Genomic DNA, 27,270 nt, shown 5'->3' with positions numbered 1-27,270 from the left:
AACATAACTTCTTTTGAAATCACCAACGTCTATATCACCCTGCTGTCATTGAGGGGAGCGGTTTGTTATGATTCGTTTTTCTTCGCCGAATGTACATGGCGCTTTGTTCATGTTGCTTTTTTTTCGTCACGAGGTTCATGTAGTCTTTTGTTTGACAGATTGACAGGGCTTTAAAAACAGGGACTGCTGATGGCAGAGATTTTGTTTATGTTACTTTATTTAAAATCATGATTTAACAGACTTTACTGAAGTAACTTTTGCTCATTTTTGGTGGAGAGGTAGCTTATTAGGAGTACTTTCAGAATATGCAATAACCCAGAAAGTGTCAAAATGTACATGATGCCTTTTGAAATGTTACCGTCGATTTCTTGGGCCTTTACCGAGAAAGTACCCATTGAAAAAGTTGCTACTCACGCCCAGCTTCCTCCCAATATCGCACCAATAAAGAAACTCAATCCTCTACAACACACACGCTTACCATTTTTCTCCTCGTTCCCCAGCGGCTGATTGACGCGCGCGTCCAATTTAATTTGATATCAGTTTATAATTTTAATGAAATTTGTTTGTTATCTTAATTTCACCGCTAATTGGATTACGCTGGCTGGTTGGCTCTAAAGTCCTCCTATTAATCGACGACCGAACCTCAAACAAGCCGCTTTTTGCTCTAAATTTGTTTGCTTTCTGCCTTCTCCGAATGATTCAGGACTTTTTTCTCTCCCTTTGGCCTTTTTGAATAGCTCCTTGACGATTCCTCGATTTTAGTCAGCAGGGGCGAAAGTGTGAACTTCCTTCCTTCACGTATGGGTATGGGAGACCACTTAAGGGTCCTTCTCCGTCGTAGACTGGAATGTCCACACGATCTAGTTTGAATGGTTTGCTTTCCCTGCAAGAATTCTGGTTCCAGAAGCTCGCTGTGACGTTAATAAGGTTTAAATTTTTACGGTCTTGCGAGGAGATTTTTTTTACCGAAAAATTGTTTTCTACAACAAAATTTGAGTAGAGAAAGGGCGCAGCTGGACGACCAGGACTGTGCTGGCAGTGGGGAACCCTGGAGGGTGAGTGCAATAAAACTGATGGAGTGGTCCTTGCCGAAGGTACCCCTCTAGAACCACGTAGATCATAAATTTGTACTCGAAACTTGTCGTCTTTGGTAAGTGACAAAGTGGTTCTGTGTGAAAGAAAATGTCCCACTGAGGCGCATTGAGGATTGAGAAGTACCTGTTTTGATTGCCATTTTATGGGACCGGTTCCCAGCAAGCAACTCCAGAAGGTGACGTCCAACGGATTCCAGCTCAAGAGTTAAGAGGTCCCACGCAAGTCGTTGCACAATGTCCTTCCTTTTTTGTGTTTTCTTTTTTTTGTGACAAAGAGTTGAAAAGTTCCACAGCGAATCCCATTTCGAAGCCCTTTGAAACGTAGGTTTCAAACCCATTCCCAAAAAGATCATCGAACGATTTTCAAATCTCCAAGAAAAAACCACAGAAAAAGGACCTTTTAAAGGAAACTAAAATGGCACGCATGATGCGCACTTCCTCCCGACAAGAAAAACTCGACGTCTTTTCTAACCATTTGAAGCTTATTAACAGTCCATTAAATCCCACAAGAATTGCGCTTTTCATGCTTCTAGCAAAGTTCATTCAAGGAAGCAAAGAATGGTTCGTACCCAGAGAAAGACAAGTGAAATGGTCAAAGGCTCACTTCCTGTCTTGAGGTTCCGCTTTGTTGGAAAGACGAGATCGGGAAGATGGATTGCAGGTGATGGACAAAGGATGGTGAGGATGAGCAGCAGGTTGAGAAGCTTTTCTGGACATTAATCCGGCGCAGGATATCTCCATCTTATTTGCACATCTGAAGATTTAATTATGTTCTCCATTCATAACAAATATGCAAAAAAGCTTTTTACAATGATACAAACCATTTTACAAGTCCCTTAAAATTTGAAATGATTAACGTCTGCATTTTCAGTTATTATTATTACACTGAGTTTTGCTGAAAAAAACATTAGTTATATATCACAATTTAGCCGACTTAAAGTGGTAGATGGTGTCCTTTACATTTGGGGGAAATGGCTGTCAATGATGGTTCAAAATTCAGGGTCCAGAAATAGTAAATTGAAATGAAAAAATTATCGCTATATGTAAAATGCTACTACAAACAACGCAAAAAAAACCATTTTTTGATTGTTTTGTTTTTTATTTGGAGGTGGGGAATAGCCCATTTGAGTTGTGTCAGAGGACACTCTCTCAGAGAGGCACAAAACCACCTCAAACCACCTGAAGCCGTTGATCATTTTCGAAGAAAATTGATCATCACTATAAAATATTCTGTATTAAATTCAATTAAACGAATTTCAGCACCTAAAGGAATCAGCGTGTGCCGGTTGTTGCCTTCTTGAAGCCACTGAAAGAATTTTTGATCCAAATCAATTGTGCTTCAAAATTTATAAAATTTTGTGGCACAGTCATTGACGTCCTACTTGGCAATCATTGATTAATGACGATTTCCATAACTTCACAAGGAATGGAATAATCGTTACCAAAAGGAATCAGCATGTGTAGGGCACTATTCTAAACAACTTGTAGAAGGAATTTTGTCAAAATATTGAAAGCGACGCAAAATTCATATCTTTGAACGAAAAATCATGACAATGATGGAAGTCTTCACGTTAACGCACCAACAAGTTTACAAACTCCAATGATACAAGAAGAGCATACTTAAATCTAACAATTGGGTACTAAAGCCCTATGTCAATTTTTATGTACAACGTTAAAAAACACGGTTAAAAACCATTTCTGATCCCTTTCTTTCATTTTAATGCAAATTTTTTTTTTTTGACAAGACAACATTTTTTCGATGGATTAACTATGGTCCCCTTGGAACGAGCTGTCAAGTAGGAGCTTTTCTGTCAAGAAGGACCGCGAGATTAATTTTTCAAAATTGATATAAAAATCCATTTTAAACTCTTTGTGGTCGTACAAAGGGTCATTGTACTCAGAAAAATAAGTTTTATCGCTGTAAACAATAATATCAGCAATCTAACCTTCATTTTAGGACCCAATTATTACAATTAACGATTAACATTTATGTCACTTTCCTTAAAAATAATATCACAGATCTTCGTTACAAATTCCTAAGATGATTAAGGACTCGATTTTTGATAGTGTTCACATTATGAATGTCAAAATTGTGTTAATTGATGAACTCCAACATCAACTTTTATTTAAGGTTTGTTTGAACGAACGAAAAAAACGAAGTTGACTTTATAGCTGTCGGCCACCATTGCTAGTACCAACCACTAGTGTCTTCCTTTTTATCTACAAGGACTTCGCCGCCCTGGGCTCCTAAGTGTACGAGAGTATGGCACGGAGCGACGGCGCCGAATACCCATATTTACACAAAGAATTTTAGAGCGCCCGCCGCGGGATTCGAACCAGTGACCTCTGGATTGTGAGTCCAGTGCGCGATCTGATTGATCCACACGGGCGGGTTTTGAACGCTGTAGTTAATGCCGAAACAATAAAATAAAATTATTAGTTTACCACAAATGCGAAACATTTCACTGAAATATTTCATAGGCGTCCAAAGTACCGGGACGGCAATGCAGAAATTTTTGGTTTTGATTTCCTTAAATTCAAGCAAATCTTTAAATAAAATATCGATGATTTTGATGTTAACAGCTCATTTGAGACCTAAAGAATGCCATTCATTAACATTTTAAATTTCGTGCTTGCCATTTCATTAGGGCACATAACTTTTTTAGACAAGAGTGTGTCCCTTTCACACCTTATGTAAACTGTCATTCGAGTGAAGGGGATACACTATTGTTTACAAAAGTTATGTGCCCTTTTGAAATGTTAGGCTCCATTTGTGCTATTCATAAGCAAAATCGAGTTTCCGGAATTCGAAGCAAAAGTGTCCGGACTTCGAATCAGCTTTTATCACAGTCCGGGATTCGAAGCACATCGAGTCATTTAAATTTTCAAATTCCAATGAAAAATTGTTAGAAAAGACATATTTTGCATGCATTCTCTTAAAACTGACTGTTTACAATAAATCCTGATGATATTTCTACATTTCCAACTTATTACATGATTTTTTGCCAGCTATAACAAAAATGATATGCTACTAAGTGTCTGGATTTCGAATCATAACCTTAATCGGGTCTGGAATGTATCTAAATAAAAAAATCCATACGAATTCTCATACAAAATTGAGTCGCTTTGCGCAAAGTGGAGACTTAAACAATCATTCTCAGAGTTTTTTAGGATTGTGTTCGAAAATCGATTTTGCTTTTTTTATATAACAGTTTTTTAGTTATTACACCCTGATGTCTAAATCTCATCAAACTCTCACACTTCATAAACATCAATCGCCAGATTACACCTCAATTTGAATGTCGAATCCGGTTTCTGAACGCGATGTTTACTTTTCACAGGATTCCCCAAAAGAAACATTCCCATTCCTCGATGCCCTCTTCAAATAGCCCCAGGCTCCGTTTCTCTCTTTAATCCACCCGAAATTTGCTGTAACCCAGTGCCATAACATTCACCCTTTAGCTTCTGGCACTTTGACTTCCTTTCACACGATCCTCTCCTCATCCAGTAGCGGGCGCAGGTAGTTTGAAAACATGTATTTTAAGGGCATACGTCAATATTTACACTTTGGCAACAACAATATACTGTCGAACAATGCCATCATCATCGCAAACGACGATCATTTGCTTATTGTTCAAAACTGCCAATAATGATTATAGCTGATGATGATCGATATCGTTACCTTTTCGATCGATCTTCAGCTCGTACTTCTGAGTGGCAGGAATGTGGCAGCGATTTACCTTTTTGTGCACCAATTTGAAGTCGGGACACGTTCGATTCGAATGTTCACGTTTCGACTTTATGCTTAGAATCTGTTTTACGATCTGCGTTCGGAGAGTCTGTTTTTGGACTTCTTTGAATAACTCCAGTCATAATTTTGAGGGGTTTGCAATCCTCCCCCAACTCCCCCACTCAATGGACAGGTATTAATCATTGACGCTCATCCAACGGACATCGGACTCCAGAAATTGATAGCCACTTGATTAACCGGGAGACTGTAAGCACTAGGCGCTATTGTGGTGATGGGCCATCGAAAACAGAAAGAAAAGCTCATTTATTATCGGGCCATTATCGGCCGGGCTGCGAACGACGCGACCGCCGTTGAACTTGGAAAAGTTCCACCGTCAACAACGTGTAATATTTCACCTTTCACCACGGGTCATCGACTTTAAGTGTTTTTTTTTGTATCTTAAATCTTTAATTTGTTTAGCTACAATTCAAATTTTAGAATATGAAAAACTAAATAAAAATGTTTGCTCTACAGCTACACTTGATTGCTTACTCTAAAAACAAATTCTTACCAGTATTGATATATCGCTTGCACTTATAGGAAAACTTTTTTAGGGATACCGTGAAGCTTTTGGAAAAATATCTTGCTTCATATCCCATTTATAATTTAAGTTGACTTAACTTCCAAATTTGAATCATAGAAATTTCAAAAAGTGATCCTAATTCACCCCTGACAACACTGCCAAGAATTTACATCTGAAAATATTTGTTATAATCAGCTGAAGATTTTTATTATTTTTCCAAGGAAGGGACACGAAGAAGGCGTATGGTTGCACAAGTAAATTTTAATATTTTTTAATAAGCCATATTTGTTGACGTATTTAAAAGGGTGTTTCATTTCTTTAACCTTCAATCTTTTAAACAAAATATTTTCAATTGGGGACTAAAGCCCTATGTCAATTTTTATGTACAACGGTAAAAAACACGATAAAAAACCATTTCTGATAACTTTTTTTCTTTTTAATGCAAACAAAAATAATGACAAGACAACAGTTTTTCGATGGATCAACTACAATCCCCTTGGAACCTTGGCTGTCAAAAAGGACCACAATGTTAATTTTTCAAAATTCATTCTAAATCCTTTGTGGTCATTATACTCAGAAAAATAAGCTTTATCGCTGTAAACAATAATATCAGCATTCTATGCTTCATTTTAGGACCCAATTCATTTTATTTTATTTTTAAAGAACCAGGCGTCTCCATTAGTATGACAAACATTTTTTCAGAAAAACGCAATCTTCACCGATAGAATATTTTGAATCGAACATATTCTTAATCATAAAGGTAAAACACAACTTTTTTTCTACGTATAAGAAAGGGGGAGCAGAATGGATTAGGGAGCAATGGGTCAACCTTGGTTTTGGGGTTTAGAATGGATTTAGACCAACTATAAGGTCTTATAATAGATGTCAAATAACATCACTATCAGATTTCGGTCATTCGATGTTTTTTTGTATTTTTTAATACGACTGAAACTTTTTTGGTGCTTTCAGCAGGTCCAAAGAAGACATTTTGCATCATTAGTTTGTCCACATGATTTTCCTTACAAATTTGGCAGTTGTCCATACAAAAATGATGTATGAAAATCCGAAAATCTGTATCTTTTGAAGGAATTTTTTGATCGATTTGGTGTCTTTGGCAAAGTTGTAGTTATGAATAAGGACTACACTGAAAAAAAATATACACGGTAAACAAAATTTGGTAAATTTTAATTTAACTTTTTGTCACTAAAACATGATTAGCATTAGAATTAGCATTTGGAGGACGCCCCACCACCGGAAGGCTCCACAACGCTTATCCCACTGTTTGGTGTGGTTGTGTTAGACCCTCATCCGGAACAATAATCCAACACGGGAGATACCATGTCTTCATCTTTTGATGAATGTGTAGTACAACCCAGGGCATAAGGGGGTTCTGGTCGGGTCCAAGCTATTCTCAGGGATGTTGTCACTAAAACTTGATTTGCAAAAAACACTATATTTATTTTAATTTTATTTTTTGGTATGTTTTAGGGAACATCAAATGCCAACTTTACAGAAATTTCCAGGTTGTGCAAAAAACCTTTGACCGAGTTATGATTATATTTTAATCAATACTGTTTTTATCAATAAATCAAAATATTGATCGCAAAAAAATTCAACTTAATTTGTCGATGTAAAATCAAATTGTGGTGTTAATTCAAATCAAAAGAGCTTAATATTGAATGTTTGGCCCTTTTGAAATGTTAGTCTAGATTTAAAAAAATGAAAATATCGTTTTCTGAAAAGATCGGATAATTTCACGAATGTTTCATATTTTTTAACATAGTTAATCGGACCATAAGTTGTTGAGACATCGGCGTTAGAAAATGGTGGGTTGTTTGGGTTAGACTTAGAAAACATAAATTTTTCTGTGTTTAAACTTTTGCATGGCAATATCTCTGCAACTAAGGGTCGTATCAACAAAGTTCAAAAAAGCAAAATATAGAGAATTTTCTCAGCTTTTCAAAAAAAAAATTGAACGTTGGCAAATATGTGCACTTATTTCAAAAGTGAAAAACTGCGACTTTTTTCAAAAAAATTACCTAAAAATGGCTTTAACTTGGAAACAGTGCACTTTATCAAAATTTCATTTAAGAGCGAGTTTTTCACCGATGTGAAACAGGTCGTATCGAGTTGCTCCGATTTGGATGAAACTTTCAGCGTTTGTTTGTCTATGCATGAGATGAACTCATGCCAAATATGAGCCCTCTACGACAAAGGGAAGTGGGGTAAAACGGGCATTGAAGTTTGAGGTCCAAAACACATGAAAAATCTTAAAATTGCTCGCATTTCCGTAAAACTTCATCAATTCCAACTCGCTTAGATGCATTCGAAAGGTCTTTTGAAGCCCTTCAAAATGTGCTATAGACATCCAGGATTGGTTTGACTTTTTCTCATAGCTTTTGCAAATTACTGTTAAAAATTGATTTTTTTAAAACCTTAATAACTTTTGGCAACAGCCTCCGACACCCATACTCCCATAGGTCAAAAGTTAGGGAATTTTATGGACTATAAGCCTTCGGTATTAACTTTTTGGCCAATCGCAGTTTTTCTCATAGTTTTTCAATTTTTCTAGAACAAACATTTTACAACGATAGTTTTTGCCCTGTAGGCCAAGAAGACGGCACTTTTTGGTCTCAATTTTGTCATATTCGGAATCCTCGGTCAATTTCACGTAAGTTAGAAGTATTGGAGTTGTAATTTTGACTTAAAAAATAATTAAATAAAACATTTTTGAAAAAAGAAATAGATCTTATTTACCCTACGATCAATACGTCAGATGCTGTATCAAGTAGGCGAAAACTTGTTTACCCCTAATCCGAAGAAATTCTAAATAATATTTTAATTAATTCTAAATGGCATTTTTTCCAATCAAATACAAAATTCCAACACCTCAATCTAATGTAAAATTTTCTGAGGATTCCGAATATGTCAAAATTGAGATTGGCCAAAAAGTTAATACCGAAGGCTTATAGTCCATGAAATTCCCTAACTTTTGACCTATGGGAGTATGGGTGTTGGAGGCTGTTGCCAAAAGTTATTAAGGTTTTAAAAAATCAATTTTTAACAGTAATTTGCAAAAGCTATGAGAAAAAGTCAAACCAATCCTGGATGTCTATAGCACATTTTGAAGGGCTTCAAAAGACCTTTCGAATGCATCTAAGAGAGTTGGAATTGATGAAGTTTTACGGAAATGCGAGCAATTTTAAGATTTTTCATGTGTTCTGGACCTCAAACTTCAATGCCCGTTTTACACCACTTCCCTTTGTCGTAGAGGGCTCATATTTGGCATGAGTTCATCTCATGCATAGACAAACAAACGCTGAAAGTTTCATCCAAATCGGAGCAACTCGATACGACCTCTAGAACAAACCGAGCAGAATCTACAAATACTGCCTCTTAAGTACTTTTTGATTGCAAATTTGATTTTACATCAAAAAATGAAGTTGAAAAATTTTTGCGACTCATATTTCGATTTTTTTAAATCAGTATTTATTAAAAAAAAAATCATAACTCGGTCAAAGATTTTTTGCACAACCTGGAAATTAATGAAAAGTTTGTTTTTGATGTCCTCTTAAACATACCAAAACAAGTGTTTTTTTTTGCAAATCAAGTTTTAGTAACAAAAAGTTAAATATAAAAACACCATTTTTTACCGTGTATAATTTTTTTCCAGTGTAGTCCGCATCCAAACCTACAACTTTGCCGAAGACACCAAATCGATCAAAAAAATTCCTTCAAAAGATACAGATTTTTGAATTTTCATACATGGTTTTTGTATGGACAGCTATAAAATTTGTAAGGAAAATTATATGGACAAACTAATGATGCAAAATGGCTTCTTTGAGCATACCGAAGGCACCAAAAAAGTTAGATGCATTAAAAATACAAAATTAAAATTAATACAAAGACCGACTTCGTAGAGATTTGCTCAATTTTTGAAATTTAATCACAAATAGTTTCAAGTTATTTTTTTCATCAATCAAGCATACAAAATTGAAGGGAACATCCCAAAGCATAAGCCTACTACACTGAATTCACAAATTTGTTTGTTTTTCTATGGGTTTTGGCGTATTTTGCTTAGGTGGGCCATTCTGCCCCCTGCCCCTAAATCTTCCGTGGATCATCACGATTTATAATATTTTGCTGCCGACTATGATCTACGTTTACGACACATTTCAAGATCAATTTTATGGTTAATATTATTTAAAAAACAGGTACTTTGCCAAACAAATCAAGCAAAGCATTTTAATTGGCCCAATATGGATTTGTCAATAAAGAGTCTATCCTGCTCATCATTCACGTAAACATTTACTGACGTTAAAGAGATGCACTGATTGTTTACAATTCCACATTGGCCAAATCACATTATTAAACTTGAAATATCTCTTCATATGATGATCAAACAACCATGTGTACGTTTGCTAAAGAGTCAAACTAATTCGTCCATCATCTAGCAATAATATCTTCCATTCAGTTCAGTAGAACAGAACAGGAAGTGGCGATCATTTATCACACCAACCGGCTGTGTCGACTTACACCTAACACAAAGTCTATAAAATTGTGGGCAAAATGATGAATAATAAAAGTGGAAGAAGGAACGCCAGTCAGTCAGTCCGTCAGCAAGCACAAATCGCATTTATCGACCTGGTAATAAAGAGACAGACTGCCTCGTCTTAATTAGTTTACTTCCATAAGAAGGTTCAGAAAGTCACACCGGATGTACGGGATGTTTCCCTGAGTCGGCCTCGGTGGTTGGCGGTTCCGAATGCCGGCCGGGACACAACAGACCATTTTTAATGTGGCGGTAAATGAGATTGCAAAAAATCAAACATAAAAACGAATGCTGTTATAGCGAAAAAAGGAAAAACGAATTATAGCACACAATAATATGCACCCATCAGGAGGAAAAGAAAAAATATGATTGTTATTAAAAGTCGACTTTTACAAATAATGCCCGCTCACCGCACAGACATTGAGGAATGAATGCATTGTTATTCAGTTCCGAAAAGAGAAATGGTTTGCTCTACAAGCCATTGTTTGCGAAGGTGGTTCGGGAGCAATCGGAAGAACCAATTTGCGGACGGACGAACGATTTCGGAAATGCATTCGGGAAGGACCACCAAATTGAACTCAAAAATGTTCGACCGTTGTGGGTCCGGTCCGAGTCTGTGAACAATACAAGAGGATGATGAAGAAGTCCGTGCGGCTGCTACACAAGGATTAACTTGTCGTCAGTTAAGTGGAACATTGTTGATCTTTGGGATAATCCCGAGAGGAGCATGAAATTAAGAGCTCGAACGTGTGGCCTATTTGAATTTTGAGGAAAACGGAACATGCCAGGGATTTGTTTAGTGAAAATTCCAGGTTTTTAGGTAAACGGAAATGTTCTGGATCTTGGTTCCGTCTCAGAATTGTAAGATACATTTGTAAGCTTCTTAATCTTAATGAGGTTGGAAGAAGAAATGCAAATATTCAGTCCTAAAGAACGTTTACAGGAACATCGTTTTTAGCATGATACAAATTCAAACGGTAGAAATCGTTATGTCTAATAACCAGACATTCCATAGCTTCTTATATTCTGATTTCATTCTATCTTCTCAGTCATCTCGACCGCCAGCATGAACAATCGCAGAATTTGTAAAGCGTATTTCTCATAAATTGGCTAATAAATAATTTTTATATGTGTGAACATATTTTCAAATTTTACCTGTTTTTGTTTTAATATCAATATTCATCTATGTAAATTTCTTAATATGAAAACATAGTCATAGTTACAGTTCTGAATTACAGTTGAGCACTTTGTAGAATAAAAAAAATCTGTTTTAAATTTTTATATTTTTTTGATTTGGATGGAACTTTGCCCTTCGGTACCTTATGTCCAAATAAACTTGTTTGCATCATTGATTTCTCCATACAAGCCTCGATCCAAATTTGGAACTGTCCATAGAAAAGTACTATGCAAATATTCGAAAATCTGTATCTTGAGAAGGTATTTTTAGATCGATTTCTTGAAAGAATAGATGCATGGATAAAAAATAACCCGTTTTTTTACTTTTTATCTGAATAAAGGAGCAATTACACTATCACAAACAAACAAAAAAACTCGCACTTTCTCGTGTTTGACAATTTGCCAAACTCGCAAACTTGTTTGCGGCAGACAAATCCAGGCAAACTGGCAAACATGTCAAAAAGTGCGTGACACAATTTTGTGGCTAGGAATTTTAACAGGTATGATTTTCATAAAGTATTCGCCTCCTTTTCTCTGGAGACAAAGTACACGGAGAAAAATGAGTTCCTAAAATCGTGAACAAGCGTTCATGAAAATGGGAACCACGAACAATGTGTTCAAATCCCATGGTACGTTTTTGGATCAATCATCCGACTTATTGTTGGATAGTTTATCGAAAGACTTTTTCAACGAGTCCAAATCATTGAAGATCTGGCAACCCTGCACAGCAAAAAAAATTATTAATCCAGCTGCGTGTAAAAGGCCTGGGTGTAAAATATTTTTTGCATTATTTCATAAAATTCTATGTAATATTACACTCTGCAATATGTAGCCCACCAGTATGGGAAACCTATTTGACCGAAATATCACGCTCATATATGCGTTTATCCAAACCAATTTTCATCGGGCTGATGGCCGAGCGGGCTAAAGCGCCAGTCCTTACTGTTGGTGCTGGGTTTGAATCCCTTCGGTTGCAACTTTTTTTGTGTTTACAAAAATTGTACATGCAGTGTGTTATATTAATTGTCTTTTTTGACGAAGGTGATGTGCATGCTTTTGCATGCGATTTTACCATCGGATTTTTTGCTGTGTGCCTTAATTTATGACCACTTAAAAAATCAAATTATTCGCCCTACAGCATTGAATTGGCGTTCTCGATTGCGAGATTCCTACTCGAAACTAAGTGTCCGAAGGCTTGATTGTTGAGGCAATTGCAAACCTCTTTTAACACTTTCGCTCCCATCCACCCCGGGATTCGAACTGACGACCTTTGGATTGACTTACCAGTGACTCCACCGAGGACCCAGGAAGACGACCTGGACTGAGCTATCGACCTTTTTTCGTTTCGAATATTGAAGATCTGGCATCCTTGTCTCAAGTTACCGTTCGTTTTTGTATTTTGTTTTTTATTTTTGCGCAATTGACTGCCCCAAAAAACTCAGTTGTTACTTTAAAAAATTGTCTCAAATGTGGAATCATCTCAAAATTTTAATTTTCTCTTATTCACGAAAGTGAGAAGACGTGAAATTAGATAAAAAAATCTCTCCCGAACTTTCAAGAGAACATCAATTAGTAAATGTCGAGGATTGCAAGGTTTAAACCACATCAATTTATTTCATTTTGTTTACAAACATGTTCATCTAGAAAAAGTGACATTTCATTTTTCCCAAGGGGTTTCCAGCCTCGTGTCAGACTGGTCACTAATCCGGAATTACTTGGATTTTGAGCAAGTAGTTCTGTAATTCCAGATTTACTGAGTAATTCCAGAGTAATCCTGGTAATTCTTAATAATCCCAGTAATTCTGGTAATTCCATGATTTTTGTTTGTGAAAACATACTTCGAAAAATAATAAAATAATAGGAAATAACTGTTAAAAAGATAATTTGAATAAACTTTTTAAGATTATATTTAATGCCTATTAATTTTCATGTAAGAAACCAGAGTTATAGCTAGTACGGGATCATTCGGATTTTGAGTAAGTAATTCAGAAATTCCAGAATTACTTCGCAATTCTGCAGTAATTTCTGTAATTCTGGAATTACCTAGTAATTCCATAGTAATTCGTGTAATTCCATAGTTACTCAGTAATTCGTGTATTTCCCATCAATTCAACACAGAAAAAAAGTTTCATTTTGGAATGTTGAAAATTTGGTAGGTTGAATATTACCTCTTTTTTGAGTAATATTACATTAAAAATGGGGTGGGTCTCGTGGCGCAGGGGTAGCGGCTTTGGCTGCCGATCCCGATGATGCTATGAGACGCGGGTTCGATTCCCGCCTTATCCACTGAGCTTCTATCGGATGGTGAAGTAAAACGTCGGTCCCGGTTTCTCCTGTCTCGTCAGAGGCGCTGGAGCAGAAATCCCACGTTAGAGGAAGGCCATGCCCCGGGGGGCGTAGTGCCAATAGTTTCGTTTTTTCGTTTTACATTAAAAATGTGTAACAATGTGAACCTGATGAATATTCTTAAAAAAGTTAAAATTTATCAATTTCTGAGGTAAAATTAATCATTTTTTTGACACAAGATCTGTCACCATTTCCTGATGAATATTACCATATTTTTTCTGTGAAGTAACTACTAGTAATTCTTTAAAGGTAAATCGGCAGAATGTTTTTTGCTTTTCCTTGATGTCTTTTATGGTTGTAAGAAGTACAGAGCAGATTCGGAATGTCCGAAAATTCGGATGTTCTCTAGTTCAAATGTCTTCGGATGAAAAAGCACTCAAACGTCAAAATCAGTTGTCAAACGTCAAAATCAGTTGTCAAACTTTACGCCTTTACGCCCAGCAAAACTGGCAGTGTTGCAAGCGCAAAACATACGTTGCCAGTGCCTATTTATTTTGCATCGTCCAGTCTGTTTCCCTTGGGCAGTCTGTAATTTTCCCGGGTTTTGAGTTTGCCGAAAAACGGAAAAAAATATTTTATGTTTCCGGGAATTTTTTGAAAACATTATAAAATCATACTATTAGCTCAATACTATTAATATCAATCTTAACAAGGATAGCACTTTTAGATAGTTTTAAAGATTTTTTTGTTCTTTGTTGTGCTTTGAATTTTAAATCGTCGCCATCGTGCTAACTTGTCGTACGTGCATTTTGGGCCAAATTGAGTTAAGAACGCCATTTTGTGCAGCTCACAATGCCTCACCGTTTGACCTTCACAGATCCCCAAAATTCGATTTCAATCCTGAGATATTCAACAAAAACCGAAAAAACTCCGTGCATTTTTGTCACTTTACATATGAAAGTAGTTTCAATCTTGTCGTGCTATCTTGTCACTCCATGAAAATTGATGTAAGTGCGACAAAAGGCCAAAGGGATTTCAGGCCAGGAAAGTCAGGATGCGTTTGTCGCACGTACAAGCTAGACTACCGTAAACATTTGTAATTATAACTCGGGACTCCAGCAACCAACTTCAACCAAACTTTGGGACAATGCACAGAATGGTGAGCCAAACAAAACGTGTTTGTTATTGTTTACATTGCGTGCTCTCGTTTTTGAATATTCAAGGTCAAACATTAAAACGCGTTTTTCTCGGAACGTCAAAATGGCGGGTGCGACAAGATAGCACGACGACGTCGAAATGCACTCAAACGCCAAAATCGGTTGTCAAACTGATGTTGATGTTTACCCAATTGTTCGATGATTTCCAAGCAGGACGTCAAATTTTCCCAGGTTTTGAGTTTCCGGGAAAACGGGAAAAATATTTATATATTCCCGGGAAGTTTTTGAAAAAGTCATAGTTTTTTTTTCTTCATATTTGCTCTGTTTATTAAGATTTAAATTTATAGAATTAGCTCAACACTATTAATATCAATCTAAACAAGGATAGCAGTTTTTAGATAACTTAAACAATTTTTTTTTGTTCTTTGTTGTACTTTGAATTTTATATGCACCACATTTCTAATTCAAATTAAATAAGTATTTTATAAATATTTTTCTATTTATTTCTATATGACATGACTAAAACAGCTCAAAAAATTGGTTTACGATGGCTAAAAAACAAAAATGACAACAAATAAAATGGTACCAATCAATGTAAAATTTTAGAAAAGTTTAAACTTATAAATTGTAATACTAATGTAATTTCCAGGCCAAATAAAGATTTTTGTTTGATTCCGGGAATTCCCCGTACAACAGATAAAAATCCCGGGAATTTTGTGCCCGGAATTCCCGGGTTGGACGCACTATTGCCAAGCACGTGGTTTTGTGCTGTCTAATTCCAAAGACTTTTCTCAATATGCTGGAAGCTAGGCAGTAATTCCAAGTTATTTTTATAAAATTGAGCAATTCTGCGTGGTTTCTGGAAATCCCAAGTAATTCTGGAAAATCATAGAAATTCGTGACATATTGCCAGTAATTTTGGTTATTCCATTCAGGCTGGTCAGTAATCCTTGATGCTGGAAACCCCTTGATTTTTCCAAGTGCGACGTTTTAGCTGCACCTGAGAAATTAGGCCAGATAATCCCGATTTTAATTTGTTTAGTTCTTTTTACCGATATTTCGTGCATGAGAAAAGATCTCTTCATTTTCCTTTTTTTAAAGTCATCCTTAATTATCGGTATTTTCAACCAAGTGAATATGTAATTGCAAAACAAAATTTAATGAAGATTCCCTATAATATTCTTCAAGTAAGTAAATTGATCGCTAGTGGTTTTCATAGGAGCAAAATTTGTAACGATGAATTGTTGAATCAAATAAATCACATTTCATCCATTTATTTTCACCTAGAAGTATCCATTCAATTCGATTTCTACCCCAAACAAACCATTAATTAAACTTATTTTGACGCATTAACACCGTGTTTACGGGGTCCGGCTGTGTCCACAAAACCCTGCCGGCTGCCGATTTTTATTGTGGCGCGCCAAGGTCCGAAAAGGTAAACACCAACAAAGGCATCTAATCCCCATTAAGGTTCGAGCGAACCTGCTCAATTCAACTCTCTCGACAAACGGTGAGCTCGGATTCCGCCGAATAAAAGTCGATTTTTCTCGAGAACTCGACAACCCAAAAATCCGACCCCATCACAATGGGATCCTCGACAAAGGGCCTCGAGAAGGAGGAAAAAGTAAGGTTCCAAACTGTCTGGCGTGGATTTTCCGAGGGTTTTTTTTATCTCCAATACGGTTTGTTATAATTTGTGTTTTATGCCCATAGAAAAGAAGTTAATTTATTATCATAGAGATCCTCGCTTTGTCGGCACTCTCGGGGAATCGATCCCGAAGCGATCCCAAAGTTCCAATAATGAACCGTATTATTCGTCCTGGCCGCCGAAAGTCTCTTTCTGTCTGCCAGCCAGTCTGCCGCCGTTCATGTTCCAAGTGTTGTTTGTTGTGAATGAATTGTACCTTTTTCTCCTTCTTTCTCCTCACGTGATCCTCGCTGGTATCAAGTCGGCTTAGTTTACCCAAAAAAAGAAACGATCGTTTTTGCGCTCTTCTAAACAAATATCGAGGACCATCCATCGAATCGACACAGGTAGAATAAGTGTCCTCCGCAGTTTTCATTCAAAAAATTACCTCCATTCAGTCCACCGACGACTCGTCCATTCATAGAGACCATCGCCATTCAGAGTCTTCGGTGTCCTCAGACGAAAAAAAAGGCCAAACAAAAGCCACGTTGCACATTAACTTTTTAAATTGGACCTTCGAAACACTCCCAACTCCGAGAGAGGTGACAAAACCTCCACCGCAGGAGGGCACATGGTCCATTTGGTTCTGCCCCGTAGAAAAAGGACCCCTGACGGAGTCCCTGGGGCGATTTTGGAGTGAAACGCACTTGGCACTGCAGAGGAGATACATTCAAGTGCGCAAATTTGAATGGGATGCTCACTTGGGCTGGAAAATTTAGCAATTCATTCCGCATTTTGTGTGTTCGGAGCTCCGAACTCGGTTGGGGGTGAGCGTGGTCTCGAGGATGCGTGGGAACGGACTCTCGGTCTTAAGGTGCAAAAATAAGAATGGATTTCTTAAATGTTTGAAAATCTTATTGGCTGTTGAACCTTGAAACTTACAAACACGTTTTATAACTTTTTATAATTTTCATCCTCTTGAACTGGAGCTTGTAAAAAGCGTTTTCAAATGGAATAAAGTGAACCATATATGGCCTATAGGCTAGTTTTGAAAAGGTTAAAACGAAAATTAAAAAAAAAAATGTCTTCATAACACTCACTACACGGAGAAAAATCAGTTCCCAAAATCGTGAACAAGCGCTTATGAAACTCGGAACCACGAACAAAGTGTTTAAACTGGAAGGTACCTTTTTTCAAAAATGTACAATCACTAAGACAATAAGTAAAGTAAATCATTCCCAGTTCCTGAGGGGAACACCCTTGAAGAGTATCGGGGCCGGCATACAAAGCGGATTCAGTGGCAGTTTATAATTCAACTAATTTTAACATTCCATTGGTCGCCTTCCTAAGGTGTTGTTTATAAGGTCCAGCTTGTGACGATGCACTACCTTCCCTTTACAAAGCAATCGAATCCAGAAGAGGAACGAGCAACAGTCGTGTTGGTCCGAGCCGGGATTTGATCCCCGATCCCGATATGCCGTAACATGTGAAGTAATGTTTTTTGCAGATCGTTGCCGTCGTGAATTTTGGGCTAAATTGAGTTAAGAACGCCATTTTGTGCAGCTCACTATGCCTCACCTTGTGACCTTCACAAATCCCCAAAATTCGATTTCAATCCTGAGATATTCCATAAAAACCAAAAAAGCTCCGAAATTTTTTGTTACTTTTCATATGAAAGAAATTCCAATCTTGTCTTGCTATCTTGACACAGCCTGAAAATTGATGTAAGTGCTCATTTGTTACGGTTTGTTACGAAGGGAGGGGGGGGGGGGGGGTGTTGGAGGTAAAAATTTCGAAATTTTGCGTTACGTAATAAAAGAACGCTCCCGTCAATCTGTCGAGCTCAGAAATTGAATTAAGTTGAACAGAAGTTGTTCAAGAACTGGCGTTCCGTTTCATCTTAAACAAAACATTTTAATTTATCTTTCCTAATAATAAAATATTGATCAATGAACATGTTATCAATAGAAATGCGTTGAAAGCTCCATTGCCATGTCATATCATCAAGTTGGATTTCGCAACATGTCCATTTTATAAGAAACCTTCAGGACTTTTATGTAACATTGGACGCCCGATCTGATGGCGTCAAAACTTTTTTTTTATTCATAACTTATTTTTATTAGGTCCTTTTAGGTGCTACGACCAGGTTAGGACCGAGGATCAGTTTAAAATATAATATATAATAATAATAATAATAATAATAATAATAAAAAGCTCCTTACAATCCATACTTGAAGATCATGTAACTGACGAGGGTTAGGGTAGGGTAGTCATCAATGAGACACTTTTGGTTTTCAACTTTCAACGATTTTTCTAATTTTTTCATTAGCATGTTTCAATGAGCATTTAGTTGCATTATCTTTCTTTTAATGTGTTCTAACATTGACCAAAATATGAGATCGATCCGACATCTACAGCCAGAGTTATTCAACTGTCTCATTGTAGACGCACTTGGCAGGAACAATGAGACAGCTGGGGAACAATGAGACACATTACGAAAATCAACATTTTTCTAGCAAAACATCATGTTTTTGTATTGTTCCATTGCAGGTGACTTGCCTTGAACATTTTAGAGCAATTTTGCCAACATGAAACTTTTAATAACAAAAGTTACACTAAAAGGTATTGAAATTTTGTAAAATCCATATATTAATACCAAATAACTTAGTATTTTTGATAAAATGAAGTTTAAACTCTATAAATATGCTAAAAATCACTTTTAGTTCATGTTTTGAAAGATTTCCATCGATTTTGAAAAGTTTATTGAAGAAAAATCAAAGTGTCTCATTGTTACCCATGGGCTGAAATGAGTGGGGAACAATGAGACAGCCCTGGATTCTGGGTATATTCTAAATTTTGGCCAAATCTAATGAAAAGACATTGTAGCCCAACTTAATCCCTATGGAACGTCGAAAGAAATTTGAAAAAAATATTAGTTTTGGTGTAAATGGCAGCCTACGAGCGAAAAAGTATTTTTTGTCCATAATTTACTTTTACACCCCATAATCAAACATTTATGAATTACTTTTCAAGGGAGCGTCCATAACCAAAGCCACTAATATGGCAGACGTGTATCCAGTAGACACACCTTTCCCCCAAATATGAGCCTGATTGGTTGAAACTACGACTTGTGAGAGCCATTTTATCATTGTTCCCCGTGTCTCATTGATGACTACTCTACCCTACTTGGTCCAAGCGGGTCTTGCAGGTCTTGAACCTGCTGATGTACTCGGAGAAAATGCCCCACAGCTCAGCCGAACTGTAGAGCACCTCCCCGGCTTCCTCCTCCGTGGCTCCACCGTCTCGGGAGCCACCTTGGCTGCTTCCTGCGGGTCGAGGGCGATCCTTCGATTTTCCATCCGGAACTGCGCCCGGCAGCGGAGGGAACTCCGCCGGCGTGAACGCCGGAACTGCTGGACTCTGCTTCTCCGCCTTCCTTGCCGGCGGTTTTGGTTTCGACGCCTGCTGGCGCCTCCGGATGAAGTCCGCACGCTTGGGGCAGCTGCGGTCCGTGGCTTCGTGGGCTCCAGAGCAGTTGGCACACCGCTTCGGCTCTGCTTCTTGGACTTTGCACTCGTCCGTCTTGTGGGGTCCCCCACAGTTGTTGCACCTCCCCTTGAGGTGGCAGTTCCTGGTCCCATGGCCCAGCTGCAAGCAGTTCCTGCACTGGGTAACGTTCGGCCGCTTGTTCCGGTAGGCCTGCCACCGGATGATAGTGTTTGCCACAACCTTCATTGCAGAGAGCTTCTTCAGATTAGTGTATCCCTTGGGGAAGACAACAATATACGGAGTTTCGTTTACGGTAGACTTTTCCTTCCGCTTGATGACATGCACCTCCAGCGCGTCCAGCTTGAGATCCCTCTTCAGAAGGTACTTGACCTCGTCCGGTTTCAGTTCATCAGGAAAACCACGAAGAACTATCCGATGATTTCGTTCGCTCCGCCGTTCGTGGGTGTAGAATTCCACTTTCTTCTTCTTGAGGAGCTCCTGCAACTTGTCAAAATATTTGACGGAGAAGCAGGTCACCTTGGTTCCAAATCGGGTTAGTTTGTAAATCGGGTCGAAACCAAATTTACAACTTTCCACTATCGCCACGAGCTTGTAAAAATCCGTGGTGTTCTTCACCACCAAAGGTGGTTGCTTTTATTTACCTGCCGACTGGCCGGGTGGTGGAACCGCCGGGCGTCCCCTCCTCCTGCTGGGCTGGCATTATTGTTGTTTTATGTATCCGCTAGCGGGCTGAACTTGTTGTTGTTGAGCAGATTCTGCTCCACTTTTCTTTCTTCGACGACAGCTCCGGTGACCTCAGGGGACTTCTTCCGCTTCCGATGTCCAGGGATGAGTTGAAAATCATCCGTCTCGGAGGTCTCTTCCACCTCCATCTGCCAAAAAACTCGAGGCACGAAGGTTGCCTTTAGGGGCGCACTCCACACACGTCTGTTCTGGGCAAGCTGTCAAACTGCACTGGCGTCAAAACTTTTTTCCGTAAAATCACAATAACTCGAGATATTTACAAGTTAAACCCTTATGTTTATATATCATAAATTTTGTATTTATTTTTACTACAACTCTGTAGAACATTGTTACACTCTAAAAAATAATTCTGCAAAGTTAGAAAAAACACGAAATTGAAAAATGAAAATGTCCATTCTAGGTTAATGTAGATTTGGAAAGTGCTTTAAATTTCTCTTAAAATGACATGTTCCAAAAATGTCTACAGTTAATTAACGGAAAATGGCAGAGTTTGTGGGTCTCGTGGCGCAGGGGTAGCGGCTTCGGCTGCCGATCCCGATGATGCTATGAGACGCGGGTTCGATTCCCGCCTTATCCACTGAGCTTCTATCGGATGGTGAAGTAAAACGTCGGTCCCGGTTTCTCCTGTCTCGTCAGAGGCGCTGGAGCAGAAATCCCACGTTAGAGGAAGGCCATGCCCCGGGGGGCGTAGTGCCAATAGTTTCGTTTCGTTTCGGCAGAGTTTCAAAAAAAAAAATAGTGTTTTTTCGATACAAAATACGTTTTTTCGGAATTATGAGTACGCAATCAAATCGGGCGTCCAATTTTACATGATAGTCCCTTTGACACCAAATTTCTATTTCATCACCATTTCATGCTGCAAATTATAGAAAACACCTCTTTTTCCGAATGTTCAAAAATTGAAGGGATCGTTCCGCCCCTCCATCACAAGATATCAAAAAACGGACCTCGGATTCGTGATCAGGGACAAAAGTTAACCCTTAGGACAAAGTTTACGCAAATCGAAGAGGGGTCGGGGCAATTTTTTCCGATTTCGTGTGAGTTGGTAGAGAATACCCTTTATGCTTCGAAAATAATCTTATTTAATCAATAGAGAACAAAACTTTTGATAGTAAAAAGTGACAACATTTCATAAGGGTGAGAGACGTAAACTTACAAAGTGGTATCAGTTTGAATAAATGTTATCCACAATCTTTTTATTCTTACTGTTTGTGTTCTTGTTTGTTTTCATCGGAGCTCATTGAAATAAATTGAAATCTGTTAGCAAAAAAATTAAAAGAGTGGATATAATTTCATTGTACTCATGCCATGATTATTAAACAAGCCTCATCCTCGTTGCATAAAATTAACTTCCAAACCACCATTTTGATAGAATTTTGCCCTATGACAAGGTATGAATGCAAAAAAAACTGTTAACATTATAATTGACAGTCGAGAGCACATCTCTCTCCCTTCAATTTTCAAATTATCCAATTTATAAATCCTGCTCCTGGCTAATACAAACGTCAAACACACGCTCACTTAGCACAAATTTGCGGTGTGGCACACAAACTAGCCCTGCTGTTTGAGTTGTTAACGAAGTTGCAACTAAAATTTGAATATTTTTGAAGCTAACCACACACGCTTGGCACTCAATTTGTTCGGCGTCCCTTTTCTGCGCACGCAAAATAAATTTAATTTCCAACCAGTCTTCAAGTACCTTTTTAATGGCTACAAAGCTCGGAAACTGGTTCTTCATCCGCACTGAATATAAAATTTATAGACTCATCTCTCCCTTTTGTACTTCTCGATGAATAAATGATAAAAGGAAGAGACCAATCCGGCAATGGCGGAACCATTCCGCTTTGCGGAAAAAGGGAAGTTCCGTGAAGTTTTTTTTTTTTCTTTCGATCGGGACTCAACCCCATTTTGAAATTGGTCCTGCTACTGCAGTTGGCAGCAGATGAGATGGGAACATATGCGTCGATTAGTGCCACGACCATGTATCTTCATGTTTTACCCTAACGAATAGAACGATGGAATAACGAAATCATCCCCTTAACAGGGACAATTAATTTAATTTGAAAAGTATCCTGAAAACATTATCTATCCTGTGTATAAGTAGGTTGAGAACGAAATACCAACTCATGTTTAGGGTAGGGGGTTGTTTATCGAACTTTATTGGAATTGTTTTAAAGTTATTTAAGGTAACACAGTGGAAAACATTTTGAAAATTCAATTTCAATGAATCGTCTAAACGTTCAACATGGCATGGTAGGCCTGGCCTTCATCAAATTACGAGTGTAACATTTCAAAAGGATCAAATATCCAAAAATAAATAATTATTAAAAGTATTAAAAATAACAGTTACTTGAAAAAAAAAAAAAAAAGGACAATGAACTAATACAATTTTATAAATTCCAATAAAATAAACAGTTACCCTAGATGCAGTAAATACTAACGAACATTCTTTCAAAAACAAATATCATTCGAACAGAGAGCCAAAAACGAAACACACCGCATCGATTCAAATTTCGAATCTATAAACTGTTACAAAGCTGCGAGGGGTTTGGGTATTCACGGGTACAGAAAACCGAGGGGAAAAACGTATTGTTGAAAAATAATAAATAAATTATCTCTAAGAGTGGAACAAATCTGCTCTGCCAGTGATTTTATTAGCTTTGCGACGGATGGTGAGCGGTAATATGACAAATTGGGATCGTTAATTATTTTATTTTGTACTTGAGTCGGAAATGACTACCTTGATAAAATATTGCTCATACCATAATTTTTTTTCTGCGATAATATTTTTTTTTGATGTTTTGATATAAGCAGTTCTCTCAGATTTCGGTCATTCAATTTTTTTGTATTTTTTTTAATCCGATTGAAACTTTTTTGGTGCCTTCGGTATGCCTAAAAAAGCCATTTTGCATCATTAGTTTGTCCATATAATTTTCCATACAAATTTGGCAGCTGTCCATACAAAAATGATGTTTGAAAATTCAAAAATCTGTATCTTTTGAAGGATTTTTTTTGATCGATTTGATGTCTTCAGAAAAGTTGTAGGTATGGATATGGACTACACTGGAAAAAAATGATCCACGGTAAAAAAATTGGTGATTTTTAATTTAAATTTTTGTCACTAAAACTTGTTTTGCAAAAAACAATATTTTTTATTTTTTTTATTTTTTGATATGTTATAGAGGACATCAAATGCCAACTTTTCAGATATTTTCAGGTTGTGCAAAAATCGTTGACCGAGTTATGGATTTTTGAATCAATACTAATTCAAAAAAAGCGAAATATTGGTCGCAAAAAATTTTCAACTTTATTTTTCGGTGTAAATTAAATTTGCAATCAAAAAGTACTCCAGTACCATACCTCCAACTTTGCTGAAGACACCAAATCAATCGAAAAATTCCTTCAAAAGATAAAGATTTATGTATTGTCATACATCATTTTTGTATGGACAGCTGCCAAATTTGTATGGAAAATATATGGACAAACTAATGATGTAAAATGGCTTCTTTGGGGATACCGAAGGCACCAAAAAAGTTTCATCCGGATTAAAAAATACAAAAATAAAATTGAAGAAAAAATACCGATTTCGTGAAGAATTGCTCATATATTGAATTTTTGATTTTAGCGATATTTTTTGCTTTTATTATGTGAAAATTTTCGAGGCAAAAAATCTGTCAACATTCTCGACTTAAAATTATTTATTTGTTTGGTAAAAAACGCATAATTCGACCAGGCATATTCAGTAAATCAAGTTTATTTGTAAATAGGGAAAATTTCTGATTCTTGCCACAAAATTGGTCTAGGTTCTAACAAACATTAATGTTATTATGAACAAATATATCTCTGATAAATGTAGAGCAATTATGGATTTTTTCTGCATTGCCTCAAATTTAAATACATTTTCTTAAGAATTATTAAACTTAGTTTACATTTAGTATACATTTAATTGCATTTTTTAAATAAAACATTCAAATTTAAAAAAAGATTCTTCTCATGGACGGTGTATTGAGTTTCAACGTGTTTTAAAATATACAATTTTAGCCTTAAAAAGACGACAATGTTTACTTACTTAAAATAACCGTCGAAATTATTAACATTGGAATGAATTTAAAAATTATCAGCAGCTTCAATATCAATTCACTTTCACTTATCTAAAAATGCATATAATGGAAATAATTAAATTACTCCATAACGTAGCCTATGTTAAACCAAAGTCACAATCAAATCAAAGTGTATTAAACGTAGATCGTGCACCTAGACTAAACCATCATACCTAGGCATCGCGCCAGACTTGCAGCCGCCGCCGGTCGCCAGCTTGTCTGGCCAGGTCGTTCTGAATGAAGAAGATCCGACCTGGAAACGTGCGCTGAAAAACTGGGCGGAGTTGGGCTCGCTTGGTTTCGAGTGCTGCAACAGCAGCAGCAACAACTCCTCATGAATGAATAATGAAAAGCTGCTGCCCTAAACGGCTGCCGGTCGGTCGAAATGTGTGCTGACACGGTCCCTTCTAATTGTTGCTAAACTGTGTGTCTAAAGTGCGTTAAAAGGTAATAAAATTTGTGGTGTGGCGGCAGGGTGGCCAGATTGGTTGGAATGTTCGGTTTGTTTTGGGGAGATTTTTTGATGAATTCATAATCAAAATTTGATAACATATTGGAGTAATTATATTTTTGGATTGTGGTATTTCAGAAATCTATGATCAAAAATTACAGCCAATCCAAAACATACCATCGGAATCCAAACCAAAAAAAACTTCAATTTGCCTTCAAAATGTATGAGGATTCGGTAGAGAAAGTTGGCATTAATTTAGTTTGGCAGAATGTTCCTTATCGAATGAAAAGGTGTTGTTTGTGGAACATAATATTTTATAGATAGTTAATAATTGTTAAAGATTATTCTAGAATACAATTCAAAAAGGTTTTCATCCAATTTAAAGAACCATGCGCCTCCATTATTTTTTTTGTATCTTTTCGTTACAATAAAAAAATGAAATGAAATGAAATGTTTTATGGAGACGCATGGTGTTTTAAGCTCCTTTTCTTTATTTATGTAGCAAATTGAGATGGCTCCAAGCATTTTTTATTATTTCGCAATAAATTATGGAACTGAACGTATTTTTTTGAAGCTCGAAAAATAACATTTTATTATAAACGTGGCGAGATAAAATTGGTAAAAAAAACTGTAAATCTGTTAATCTTTTAAGATGTTTTCAAAAACAACTCAAGCTTAGTTGATACAACCATTTGTATTGTAATTGGGAATTTCAACAATGTTTTGTTTAATATTAAACATTTTGTGAGTAACTGTTTATACCTTCAATTGGGACGAATCGGGACTACAGTCTGAAAAGGGTCAGCACGTTTTAGAGCACTTAAAAGCTTCAAATTTGGTAATGAATATACACATTTTGTTGCCCTCAATCTTGTCTTACCAAAACCACTCAAAATTAACAAAATATTAGGCGGAAACATTGATAAAATTGCTGTTCAAATTCACCACAGATGATGGTAGTTTATTTTGAGAAGTACTTGAAATATTGTAACTTATCAGCTTCTTTTTTTAAATGCATTTGTGAATTTTTCTTTGACCGACTTTCTAGATTTTGTTGGGGGTTCAATCAGAAAATTTAAAGTAGAAATATATCCCCACTTATAATTAAATTGATAATATTTGTTTTTTATTAGTTAACATAATAACTGTCAAGTTAACAAGTTCTGTTCGCAATGAACAAGTTCTGGCTGAAGCAATTTCAGAGGTTGAAGAATTCGATTATGTGCCCTAAATATTTATTAATTTATTAAGTAAGGAATCGAAAACTACTGAAGAAAATGTTCAATGGAATGCACCATTTGTTAAAAACACTTAACGTTTTCAAATTAAATCGTAAAAATTCAAATTAAAAAAAAATTTAGAATGTGGTTTCTTCAATGCAAAGATCAGAAATTTAACAATAAATGCTAAAATAACCTCTGAAAGGAAAAACAAATAGTAAATATGGGATTTAAAAGATTCCCAAATCACACGAATTTTACAAATGGCAACTATTGGATGAAATCGTGTCATTGTTTGATGTTGAACTCTAAAATATACAGTTTTTTTTTCGAAATTCCCTCATATTTTACATAATATTTCACATTTCAACACTAATATGTTAGCTTTGTGCCTCTGAGACTAAAGTTTATGATCAAAGTGGATTTTCTCCGCTGAATCCAAGTCAAGATTTACAAAACAGTCTTACAATGATTTTAAATGAGCCAGACAAAAAATGAGTTTAATTTTGGAAGGTTGAATATTCCTTTTTTTTCGATGTCGATTCATGTGGAAAAATGCAAATACATGATTAAAAATCGTTAATTTGCATATTTTACGGGGCAACATTTCACTTTTTTCTGTCCATTTGTTCTGTCAATCTGACCACATTCTCAGTTGTAATATTACCATGTTTTTTTTAAAACTCTGAATGGCCTTCTGAAATATTGATATCTGCGATATCTGCCTGTTGCTTAACAGCAATTTTTTGATAATATTTGAAAATGTCAAATTTATGTAGGAAATTAAGCTAGCTCAAATTTGTGACCATTGTGAGCAAATCTAAATTTGAGTTTGTATTTATCAGGAAAAGTTCAACCAATATCTTATATGGTTTCAAAGAAAAAATCATGTTGGCCTGTAATGTAATGCTAAACTGGTTTAATTTTTAAAGAGAGATGACGCTTTTATATTCAGCAGAATCTATCCTTGATTTTTTGTATACTGTCCTGTTGACCAATTTCCTTACAATTTGGCATCCCTGCCCTCTCATCTCCCTATC

At 36.6% G+C, this 27,270-nt stretch overlaps 1 protein-coding gene across 1 annotated transcript in view; it reads right to left on the bottom strand.

The window, feature by feature from the left end:
• The window catches only part of LOC120414391 (5'-nucleotidase domain-containing protein 1), a 313,824-nt gene that overhangs the window by 209,275 nt on the left and 77,279 nt on the right, over positions 1-27,270 (bottom strand). The gene's annotated exons all lie outside the window — the stretch shown is intronic.

Source organism: Culex pipiens, chromosome 3, assembly GCF_016801865.2.
Source record: "Culex pipiens pallens isolate TS chromosome 3, TS_CPP_V2, whole genome shotgun sequence".
NCBI classification, from domain to species: domain Eukaryota; kingdom Metazoa; phylum Arthropoda; class Insecta; order Diptera; family Culicidae; genus Culex; species Culex pipiens.
Note: the sequence above shows the minus strand (reverse complement) of the source record. Positions and strands in the feature narration are given on the sequence as shown.